This window comes from Nelumbo lutea, chromosome 1 (assembly GCF_056320005.1).
Source record: "Nelumbo lutea isolate HS-2025 chromosome 1, American lotus-T2T, whole genome shotgun sequence".
Lineage (NCBI taxonomy): Eukaryota > Viridiplantae > Streptophyta > Magnoliopsida > Proteales > Nelumbonaceae > Nelumbo > Nelumbo lutea.
This window is the reverse complement of record NC_142684.1, coordinates 45,477,679-45,490,404: the sequence shown is the minus strand read 5'-3', so window position 1 is coordinate 45,490,404 and position 12,726 is coordinate 45,477,679.

Here is a 12,726-nt window from a genome sequence, read left to right as displayed (position 1 = left end):
TTAGTTTAGTTATATTGTCAACCACGAATGTAGTATAAACAGTGATTCAAAATCAAAAGAGAGCCTTTCAGAAAGGTATTCCAGCAACTCAATAAATCATTAAAAGATAAGACAGAAAATTCTTTATATATGATGGCCCAATGCAGAGCTCTTAAGGTTATGAGTTTAATTAACCATTCAAGTTGTGTTTGTCTTAATTAAAAAAATTCATTGCACACAACCTCTTAAATTAGAGGGGGCGAAAGTTGTAAAGATATTTTCCCTCAAGGGATACTGGCAGATCGAAGGACCTGGGTAAAAATGAAATGCAATTTGGAAAATGATTCCATAAGCAGTGATATGGGTTGTATCACAAGAAAGCATAGATTGAAAGAATGGTAGGTTCCATCTAATGGACGCCATAAAGGTTGTGGAATGGGTGGGCGAATTTCAAAAATTTCCTACCTTCTCTCAACTGGGAATCATATTCCCTAAATTTAGAATACAATATTCAAGGATCCTACTTGAACCATAATCAAACCAGGTCTGTACCAAAAGACAAATGGGAGGAATATACATGATCCGGAGAAGCACTATCTCCCAAATTTGGTGTTCACGCCCAAAGAATGCTCCAAGATCCGTTCCTGCTGAATATGACACAGCTGTGGATGGAACAGAACCAGCAGAGTGCGTCCTACACACTGGATCCTTCACAAGAATCCTCTGGAAGTACTAAACACTGAATCTTTTTCAGTCTTCCTTGCAAGACTGATGTCAAGAACAGATTTCTTGACTTTCTTTTTCTGCAAAGATCTAATCTTGCAAAAATAGATGGCAGCGGCAGGAGGAGAACTCCAAAAGCGAAAAAGTTGAACTACTTCTTCTTTCTTTTTCTGGAGTATGAGATCTGATCTCAATTCGCAGGAACCTTTCTTGCTATTTCTCTTGATTCGAAATCTATTGTATTTCTCTCCTTTTTGGTTAGGGTTTCTCCTCCTTTCTTCTTGATTAAGAAACCTCCTAATTAGGAGTTATCCCAATCCAAATCAGTATTTGGATAGGGGATAATCTTAATCCTATCTGCAGATAAAGTTAGCTTACTCCTGATCTTATCAGGAGGTTACCAGATTCAAATCTAATTTGAATTTGGTCTCCAAGAGTGGATAAGGCTAAAGGCCCAATCCTTTTACTAACATTAATCTCAGATTCGCCCCAAGTATGGGTGATCATATCAGCCCACCTCGAAATGGGCTTCTGGCCCATTAAGTGTTCAGTGTCTAATTACTTTCCAATCTGCTGCCCAGTTGGGCTTCTTTGTATGGCGTGGGACCCAAGCATTGATCTACACACCAGTCACATGGGTTTGGCCCAGCCTTTAATACAAGGCCCAGCCGAATTCACTGAAAAACTCAATGAACCCCTTGAGTCCATCATATGGACCCTATGGGCCCAACACTCCAACACTTACATTAAGTGGTCCTTGGGCCAAGCCATCTTATAAAAACCTAGGGACTGTGGGCAGGTGCAAAATTAACCCATCAGGTATTATCCTCAATGGTCTTACACTTAACCTCTCAACCCTTAATGATCAAGCACTGCCCGACAAGAGAGGACCTCTCCCTCGGCTGCAAGGAACAGTGCCGCACTCTCCTCTCACATGGATCCCGGGAATTAAAACCATTTGCAAACAATTTGAAACCGTACATATATATATATAAATATATTAATTTTGCAAAACAAAATTCCAACGATTGAAATCAACTACCGGCAGTTTGGTTTCCATCAGAGAGTGCATTCCCGATCATTACCCTTTGTCCGACAAAGTGGCTGATTCTGTCACTATGATCACCAACTCAGATGAATTCTCAAACTGCCCCAACATACCCAGGTTTTGATCCCCGCTAAGGATCTCGTTGATTGGCATATCAAAGGTAGCCTGATCCAACACCTAGTGAATTGTCATAATCGAGTCTAAGGGTCAGGTGTAATTTTCCAGTTTTGCCCATCTATCTCAAAGGTCCAGGGCAATACTGGAAATCTGGTCCGGTTCAAGGATTCAAGTAATCCCATATTGCATGTGCCTCGGGTCTTACCGTGGTGGCTGAGACAGGCCATCCCAACACTTGGTGGCACACCAGTATCAGCCTTGGCAGGATAAATCTCCCCAGACTTATCCAACGGCTGTGAACATTTAAAACTAACACGAGTTTCTATAAATGTACAGTTTTAGGGTTTTACACAAAATTAAACCAAACAACATAAATCAAACATGCACTTTATTTATTTCCACAAAATAACAAAAGCACATCAAATCAGATTGAAGCTAAGGGCATACAAAAACTGTCTAACATGGATGCATTGAAAGAAGGGGGTTTTCCTAAATCTCATGTTTCCAGTTTAATATTACCCATCTAGCTGCATCATCAACTGCTCTGCCTTTTGCCAATTAAAAAAATGAATAGCATGTTCAAAAGAATGAGATGGACCCAGTAACAACATTTCTTTTGGTGTACCACTAAAAAATCTTAAGCAACTAAGATACTACATTTTTGAAAATCACAATGTTGGACAGAGATCATGGGGGTTTACTCAAGCTACAGGAAGGTGGAGGGAGACTTGCAGAATGTCGTAGCTCGTAGGGTGGATGAGAGATGGTGTTGAAGGGCTCTGGTATTTACTTAATCACATTAGAGAGGCCACATCTTTAGCAGCCAGAGTGAAATATCATTGATCTGGGTGCTTAGATCAGCCAACTTCCTAGATGATCCATCAGTGAGGAGCTGAGAGATTGGACTTATACTGGGGCCCTACTCCTAGAGTAGTTTGTATAGGTTCTCGTGTTTTGTTTATTGCTTATTTCTGTTTTTGATGGTATCCTCTTCTAGGCGTTGTTTGCCTTATCTTATTTGTTTCAGTTATCTATTGAACAAAATCAATAATAAACAACTAATCACTTAGGGTCCGTTTGGTTCATGGACTGGACCGAAATCGGAATTGGAATCACCTATTTCTGACACCTGTTTGGTTCAGTCAGGAATCGGAATCCTATTCTAATTGTTGCTATTTGGTTCAACTAGAAACTGGAATCGGAATCAGCCAAAATTTCCAATTCTACCCCTGTTAAAAAAAATCTCTAAACAACCCACTTATCATATATTTTCAACAAACACACATCGACAACCTGCTAACAATTGCATATATGGAGAAAGTATGAAAAATGAATGATAACCAGAATCCGTGTTGGTACTTGAGACAATCCAGCTCAAAGAAATCACTATACAGTCAAACACCGAGCCATTATACCCTTGCCAATAACAACCAAACACTGAGGAGAGCAATTTTATTGATTCCGGCCTGCAGGTTGACCTTTCCTCTAAGCATAAATCTCATGTTTTCCCTTGTCTCAAGGAAGGGCAGAATGGAAAAGAATCTAATAAATAATCAATCAACATTTCTTTGTGAATCACTGGCTCCATGAAATATACCTGAAAGTTGTCCATTGATAAAGGCATGCAAAGCATGCTAGTTGACTCCAAAATAAGAGTGGGGCTTTGACCTCCACACAAAAATGATTTTAATGAACTAATGTCAATACTACAAAAGCAATACAAAGAACTTATAAACCTGTAGTACAGAAATTCAGAAACCAATTATTTTCTGTTTCCTTGGAAGGAAGGAAATAGCAAGAACATTTCTTTAAGGTGTTATTAAAATACTGTTTAAATGGTAACACTTGCTCTTGCTCTACCAAAAAATGTTGCATAGAGGAGGGGAATTAGTTGATCAGGAGTAACATTTTGATGGCCTTCATCAAGGAATTTTCTAATAAATGAGGATGATGTTCAAGTTTGCAATCAAATGATCTTAACCATTGCATGTGTGACTAATGTCAAGTTTGCTTTTTGGTTGTGAAGAGAAGGATTCCATGTGGCATCCTGTCATTCACTATAAGAGCCACATGTAGAAGGGAAGGATTTCATGTGGCATCTTGTATTTCACTTCAAGAGCCACATGGAGAAGGGAAGGATTCCATGTGGTATCTTGTCTTGGATTTTTCTTTCCTGTTGTTGTTGCTTTTTTTTTTTTTTTTGTTGGTGAAAGCTATACCACAACTAGTAACAACACATTTTCACACTCATTCAATTTCCTGCAACTATTTTGATGTTCTGGTTTTGGCATATCTCCTGTTAAGCCCACCTCGACACTGTCTTCATGCATGCCACTAGTGAATGCAACAGTACTTGCTACAAGTAGCACATATTCAGTTTGTGTAGCTTTGAATTGTAGATTAGATCAAATCTTCATAATATTAGCAGGCTAAGTAATCAAATGGCTCTAAAATAACATACTGTAACCAAGGGATTCTTTCTTTATTTTCTTATTCTTTTCTGTTCACTCAATCTATAAATGTATTCAAAGGTAATGAAATTGTTTGAGCTCTTTCCCACCATTGGATCATTGCTTTCTCGTTCACTTTGTTAGATAGTTTTGTATGCCCTTAGCTTCAATCCAATTTGATGTACTTTTGACATTTAGTATAAATAAATAAAGTGCATGTTTGATTCATGTTGTTTGGTATAATTCTGTGTAAAACCCTAAAACTGGACACTTATAGAGATTCGTGTTAGTTTTTAAATGTTCACAGCTATTGGATAAGTCTGGGGAGATTTATCCTGCCAATGCTAATACTGGTGTACCACCAAGTGTTGGGATGGCTTGTCTCGGCCACCAGAGTAAGACCCAAGGCACATGTAGTATGGGATTACTTGAATCTTTGAACTGGGCCAGATTTCCATTATTGCCTTAGACCTTGGAGACAGATGGAAAAAACTGGAAAGTTACACCTGACCCTTAGACTCGATTATGACACTTCACTAGGTGTTGGATCGGGCTATCTTTGATATGTCAATCAGTGAGATCCTTAGCGGGGGTCAAAACCTAGGCATGTTGGGGCAGTCTGAGAATTCATCTGAGTGAGTGATCATAATGACAGGATCAGCCCCTTTGTTAGACAATGGTAATGATCGGGAATGCACTTTCTCTAATGAAAACCAAACTACCAGTAGTTGATTTCAATCATTGGAATTTAGTTTTGCAATATATATATATATATATATATATATTATATATATATATATATATATATATTTTTTATATATATTTGTATATGTACGTTTTCAAAAAGTTTGCAAATGGTTTTAATTCCCGGGATCCATGTGAGTAGAGAGTGTGGCACTATTCCTTGCAGTCGAGGCAGAGGTCCTCTCTTGTCGGGCAGTGCTTGATCATTAAGGGCTGAGAGGTTAAGTGTAAGACCATTTAGGATAATACCTGATGGGCTAATCTTGCACCTGCCCACAGTCCCTAGGTTTTTCTAAGATGGCTTGGCCCAAGGACCACTTAATGTAAGTGTTGGGCCCATAGGGTCCATGTGATGGGCTCAGGGGTTCATTGAGCTTTTCAGTGAATTCGGCTGTGTCGAACTCATGTGGCTGGTGTGTAGATCAATGCTTGGGTCCCATGCCATACGAAGAAGCCCAACTAGGCAACAAATTGGAAACTAGTTAAACACTGAACACTTAATGGGCCAAAAGCCCATTACGAGCTAGGCTGATATGATCACCCATCTATAGGGCGAATCTGAGATTAATGTTAGTAAAAGGATTGGGCCTTTGACCTTATCCACTCTGGGAGACCAAATTCAAATCAGATTTGAATCTGATAACCTCCTGATAAGATCAGGAATAAACTAACTTAATCTGCAGATAGGATTAAGATAATCCCCTATCCAAATACTGATTTGGATTGGGATAACTCCTAATTAGGAGGCTTTCTTAATCAAGAAGAAAGGAGGAGAAACCTAACTAAGAGAGAAAAACATCAGATTTCGAACCATGGTTTTTTAAGTAAGCAAGAAAGTATCTTGCAAATTGAGATTAGATCTCATACAGACTCCAGAGAGAAGAGAAGCAATCCAGCCATCTTCGTCCCAGGAGTTCTCCTCCAGCCGCCGACATTCCCTCTTACAAGATTTGATCTTTGCAGCAATAGGAAGTCAAGAAATCAGTTCTTGACATCAATCTTGCAAGAAAGACTGAAAAATGTTCGGTGTTTAGAGTTTCTAGAGGGTTCTTGCGAAGGATCCAATGTGTAGGACACACCCTGCTGGTTCCGTTCCACCCACAGTTGTGTCATCTTCAGCAGGAGCGGGTCTTGGTGTCTTCTTTGGGCGTGAACACCAACTTTGGGAGATACTGTTTCTCCGGATCAGATATAATCCTCAATTTTTCTTTTTGGTTCAGATCTGGTTCGATTATGTTTCAAGTAGAATCCTTGAATATTGTATTCTAAATTTAGGGAATATGATTCCTAGTTGGGAGAAGGTAGGAAAATTTTTGAAATTCGCCCACCCATTCCGCAACCATCATGGCGTCCATTAGATGGATCCTACCATTCTTTCACACTTATCTCTGACTATGAATTGAAACTTGGCTTAGACTCAACAAATCCAATTACTTATAATCCCTCTTATGGATAACTGTTTGACAAATGAATAAAATCAAATGTATATGACAAAACTATTTTTTTTTTATTTCTCTTATCAATTCTATATAAAAACTGGATTAGAACTATTAGGTAAGGTGATCCTATCAAAACCCAAATACCAAATACTACTATAGCTACTTCACTTTAGCTATGGTCGTAAAAACCGTAGTTAAAACATGGGATATAGCCACGGACAAGTTCATGACTGTGGCAAAAAGACGAAATGTAGCTATGGACATTTTACCTGTGGTTAAAAGTTGTTTGTTCGTGGCTAAAAGGTAGTTATATCCACGGTTTTAAAGTATCTATAGCTATAAATTACAAAAGTAGAAGACCTATAGCTACGGTTGTTGTGTTCGAAGCTAAAGAACTCTTTATCTGTGGGTAAAAGCTATAAATTGATTAGAAAATATTATAAAACAATAAATATATTAAGAATTAATAAACTAATAAATATTTAATAAATAGATAAAAATTAATAAACAAATAAATATTTACAAAATTTATTAAAATTAATAAATATGATTAATAATTAATAATTAACAAATTATTAGTTCATCACTATCGAATAACAATGATTATTAATGAATGCTGTTTAATAATAATTAAACTATCAACTAAATTATTAATAATTTCATAAGTACATTAATAAAAATGTAATGATTTCTAAAATATAAACAAATAAATATTGACTATTGTTTAATTAATTAAAACTAATCATAAAAAATAATTTAATTATTTAAACAAAATAATAATTTAAATAAATTAATAATAGTTAATTATCAATGAAAAATAATATCGACAATTAAACTGAATTATTTAATTTCATAAACAAATTATTGATAAAATAATAGTATATTAATTATTAATTAATTAATAATAAAGTAATTATTTAATAAATGAATACTTAATCAATTAATAAATCTATGTGCTCCATGGACCAAAGGCACCTTGGCTCACCTATTTTAGTATTTTACCAAGAGAACCCTTTTTTTCCTCAAAATGTAATTTTTAGCTTTTTTATATATAAAAGATGAAAAACTAAAATAAATTAATTAATAATAATTGAAAATAAACAATTAATTAGACATAATTAAATATGTAAAATGCTGACATGGAACAATTTGACCTGTTAGACACAGATGGTCGAGCTGACCCACGACCCGGAGGAAAAAACGATTCAGCCTCTTCGCTAGTTTTTAAAACATTGGTTTCATGCCTAGAACTTGGCCCGATCTTAAGCCATAGCCCATATGATAGGTGCAAAACCCGGTCAGGCCTGATTCATTATAACCCTCAGCTTACCACGAAATTTCCCTCTCCATTGAATTTCCTCTTCCCGCGTGGTCTCTCTCTCTCTCGCCTCTCTATTGCGAAAAACCTGCAATGAACCCCATCTTCACTATCTTCCCCTCTTTCACTCCATCTCTCCATCAACAAACCTTCTCTCTCTTTCTCGCGGTTTCTCTCTGTCCATGGTCTCTCTCTATCTTTCTATCTCAACAAACCCTTGCGTAATAACTCTGTACCTATGGAGAAGAAGATACCTATGAAGAAATGCACGGTTTCTCTTGAGTTGAAACAAGTTGTGGTAAGATTACAGGAACAAATCACTTCTTATTTCCTTTATTCCCTTAAACATGGCCAACTATTTAGCGTATTTTCTGGTTTCACACTATCTAAGCCTTTTTTTTTCACAGAACCCCATAATTACTTCTATCATTTTGTCAAAATGATTAAGTGTTATCTTCGCATCAGGATCATACTGAAGGCCACGTAACAACTAAGCGTTATCTTCCCATCCGGATTGGGAGGAAGTGATTAGCCTTACCAACTAATAGTGTTATCTCCAGATAACACAGATACGGATTCTATCATGGCGTTGATCTTGGAACTACTCCGTGAAACCCGCGAGAACTCCTTATATAAAGGCCTCCCTCCCGGGGCCCAAGGTACACGCGCAATTACTATTTACTAGCTCTCTTGCTCTTTAATTACTCCCAGTTTTCACATACTGACTTAAGCATCGGACCGACCTCGTCAGGTAAACACCCTCGGGTTCTCTGGATTCTTTCTGTGCAGATTCTCTACGTCTGCCATCTACTGGAAGTCAAATCACCTCTAGCTAGGAGTAGCCAGATTGCGCAACATCATCTCTCACTGGCAAGCTCTCCAATAGTAAGAAAACCATTCTTCTTCTTCTTCTTCTTCTTCTTCTTCTTCTTCTTCTTCTTCTTCTTCTCTATTGACCAAAACCTTAACCCTCAATTTTTTTTCGTTCAAACTCCTATTCTCAGGCATGGCATCTTAAATTCCCATTACTCCATTTTTTTTCACTTTTTCATTTTATTATTTGCTTACTGTGTGCGAAACCTATTTCTTATGCGAAATCAAATGCCCTGTATTATTGAATGTAAATTCCATTCAAATTTATCATTTCAATGTTATTCCATATATTGATTGTTGAACAACCGTGTATCAAACCCCCTTTGGATGTATTTGTACTGTGTCATTTCCAATGTATCATTTGAATGTTGGGAGAATGACCGTTCAGCCTAGGGTCAGAATTTATAGGCTCAAAGTATAGTTGGGATAGGTGCCATCTCAGAATTGATGCCAATTCACGAGCGGGCATTGATGTATAAAATATGGATTTTTGACCTTTATAGCTCTGCAGTGGAAATCAGAGATCTGCATTGGACTCTGTTGAATGTTTCATGTATTAAATGTTTATCTTTTGTTTAGGGTCAAACAACAGTGTTTTTTCTATCCATTTTTGTATATATATATATATATATATATATATTATTTGAATGTTTCTAATTCGTCATGTGTCTTTTAGCAGAGGGCCACTGCAATATATGGGTGTTTCAGACATTTCATCCATGGGTGGTGTTCTCTCCCTCACAAATCAGTCTCTCTTCTTTATTACTACATTAATTAATTTAAACATGATAAATTAATTAAATTAATAATTTCATTACATACTTAAATTGCAATAATTACTTAAAAGTTTCAAATGGTGACAATAAACATATTAATTTGGTATAATTTGTTTAATTTAACCTAAAGATTTTGCCCAAGCAAAACTTGGAAAATTTTCTAAATGAGTCAGTTAGGTAAACTAACCATATTAATTTAGTATAATATGATTAGGTAGGCTTGTTTAATATAACCTAATTGATTTGACATGGTAAATTAATTAAATAACTAATTTAGTCATATACTTAATAGAGAGAGAGAGACCCTCACCAGCCCCTGCAACGCAGGGCCCCCCCTGCTAGTGTTTAGTGGATTGTTCAATCTTTTCTTTGCTTAATGAACTTGAAGGGAGATTGCTTGTCTATAGAAATCGGAAAGTAGTTCCCTGTTACCAAACACCCATTTCGGGTTTTTAGTTTGAAAAGCATGCTTCGGAAGCAAAATTTACCAAGTAGGTTATATAGCCAAAAGTCCAAAATAAAAATCCAAAAGCTAGCTTTTCTATTTTGGACTTGAAAAGTTAAAAAGCAAAAGCTTATCCAAACAATGCCTTAATTTACTCTGATTCAAAGGTGGTGTTTGGTTTCCTTTGCCATTTTTTGAGAAAACAATACTACATCATCAGAACCATGTCAGTGACCATACCTTGTCACACTCTGAGAAAGTAGAAATTGTAAACATGACATTACTAAAGTGGATTGAGAACCAGGGACCATACATTTTTTACCGTTTTCTTAAAAAATGATTGACCAAACAATATATCATAATGCATTTTTAGCCTTTTTGAGAATATTTGATGTGACTCCAACGTGGTGCCACTTCTTAGGATAAAAAATAGCATTGAAACTAGTTTGACCAATGTGACTCCAATGTTGGCCATTGTTGCAATTAAGGGCAGGTCTTATTGGCTTTTGCTAGGGATGTTAGCGGTCCAGTTCAATTCAGTTTAGAGAAGACCTCAAACCAAACCAATAAGTTACGGTTTGAGTAATTCCCAAATCAAACCAAACCATTTTAGCATGATTTGGTGTGATTCCTAATATAGTTTGAGGAACTTTGGACCATTCTTTGATTCTATTGGGCTTAACTCAATTAGAAAGCCCAAATAACACCCCTAAAAATTAAAATTTAAAACTTTTATTTATAATTTTTTACATTTGATTTAGAGATGTTATATGTATAATATTTATACATCATTTATTTTTATAATTATATTGTGTATATATATAAAATTTCGATTTATGGTTTAAACTTTTGTTCGGTTTATAAAATCCATGAAACCAAATCCAAACCAAAAAATGTGAAATCGAACCAAACCATTTTTATGTTTAGACCAAGTCAACCCACAAATTCGATTTAACTTTGCAGTTTGAACCAAACAATGAACACCCGTAGCTTTTGTGTTTGTGATAGGAGCTTACTCAAAAACACTTCTATGCAGGGAGATTAACCGTGTCACAGACTGTCTATGTATAACCGATTCCAACCCAATAATTAAGCGAGACACAAATTATAGAACCAGAACCAACATAATTGGTTCGAGCAGCTCAGTTCTGTTGAGTAGACAATGACAGTTCTGGGTGAAGTTGGTGGATCATGGTCTTTTTTGAGCATGTTTCTATTTGTCGTGTTGTGACTTAAACAATACGATTTTTTTTATGCAAGCATGACATGATAGTTATGGATTCAGATCTCCTACCAACACTGTTCCGCCATAAATATTCTCAATATGCGGCTGCAGTGGCCCATTGGAATAATGTTGGGAGCGTTCCGTTGGTAGCAGATCCCTATTGATAGTTATATGGCATATCTCACATGCCAATAAGCCGTATAATCCATATCCACACTAGTCCAAAAACTGAACCATGAACAGAATAGGTTATTTTGTATTGTGTGGTTAAGAAATATAGTGTATTGTCATTTTCTGAAAAAGAAAATGATACACTTTATGAGTTAAACCATCTTTTTTAGAACCACAAACCAAACACCATCTTAAGTGGAGTGGTAGGATTTAATTTTGATTGTAAAAGTTGATTTTCAGGAAAAAAAAAAAAAACTGTTTTGGTGAATTTGAACCGTTATTTCTTATTCAAGCAAGGTCTGACTCTGATACTACAATCACTCGAAACAAAAAGAAAACATGTTTATTGTGGGTTATTTCCTTGAAATATTTCCTAATCTAGTCTAATCGTTGTTGATTTTTAAAATGTTTTAAATGAAAAACTTTCACATTCTTTTTACTGACATCTTTGTCGGTCGGGCCAAGTTTGAGAAAACAAGAAATTGGGCTGAAACGCAAGAAAGGTGTGACCATTTTCTTGTTGAGAAAATGGAGTGTTACCATGTGAACTGTGAAGTAGTAGTCTCATTTTAGAGCACGGGTCTCTAACCTGTAAGGGAGCAAAACCATGACTAATGAATTCATTGGCCTTTTCAACAGTTACTTATTTCATATGATTTTTCATTTGTGCCTCCCCTTCTAAATGGGCCATAAGCCCCTACCCCAATTGCTGATGTACTACATTCATGTTTCTACTTGGATTGGGTTGGGTGTGGGTCGATGCCCATATTGATTCACTAACCCACTATGACCCATTATAATTGTCTGTTAATGGAGACCGGATATTCTCCTCACACCTGGCGCCTCTCAGGCACCTCACACGCACATCCTACCATGCATTGGGAACATCTCCCGTACTTAATAGTTAGTGGGTCATAGAGATCGGATTTGGTCTTTACACCGTCCTCACAACACTTATAGCTCTTCATTTGGAACATCTCTATTTATCTTTATTCACGGGGAGATGTTCACAATACACGTCTGCAAGTGTTGTGAGGACCAAATCCAGATTCTGGGTCACAATTCACCTTGACTTCACCTATCCTTACCTACCCATATTGACTCTCACCAAGTATAAATGCTTTTTTCCATTATTTTTTATTTTATTTTGTTTTACTTTATTTTATATTTCTAAATCAAATGCCACAACCAGGTCGGGTCAAGCTGTATACCCAAAGCCAAATATAAGAGAACCACTTTGTTCATCCATTCATCCTACTAATGTAATATGTTTTACATCACATTAGTTACTTTAAGTAATGCAATTGATGAAAAAAAGAGATTGTTGGTTTTACATGCTTGAAAATGTTTTATATGTTCGATTTTATTTTTAAATTCACATTTGAATATGCTTTACATGTTATATTTATGTATTTAAT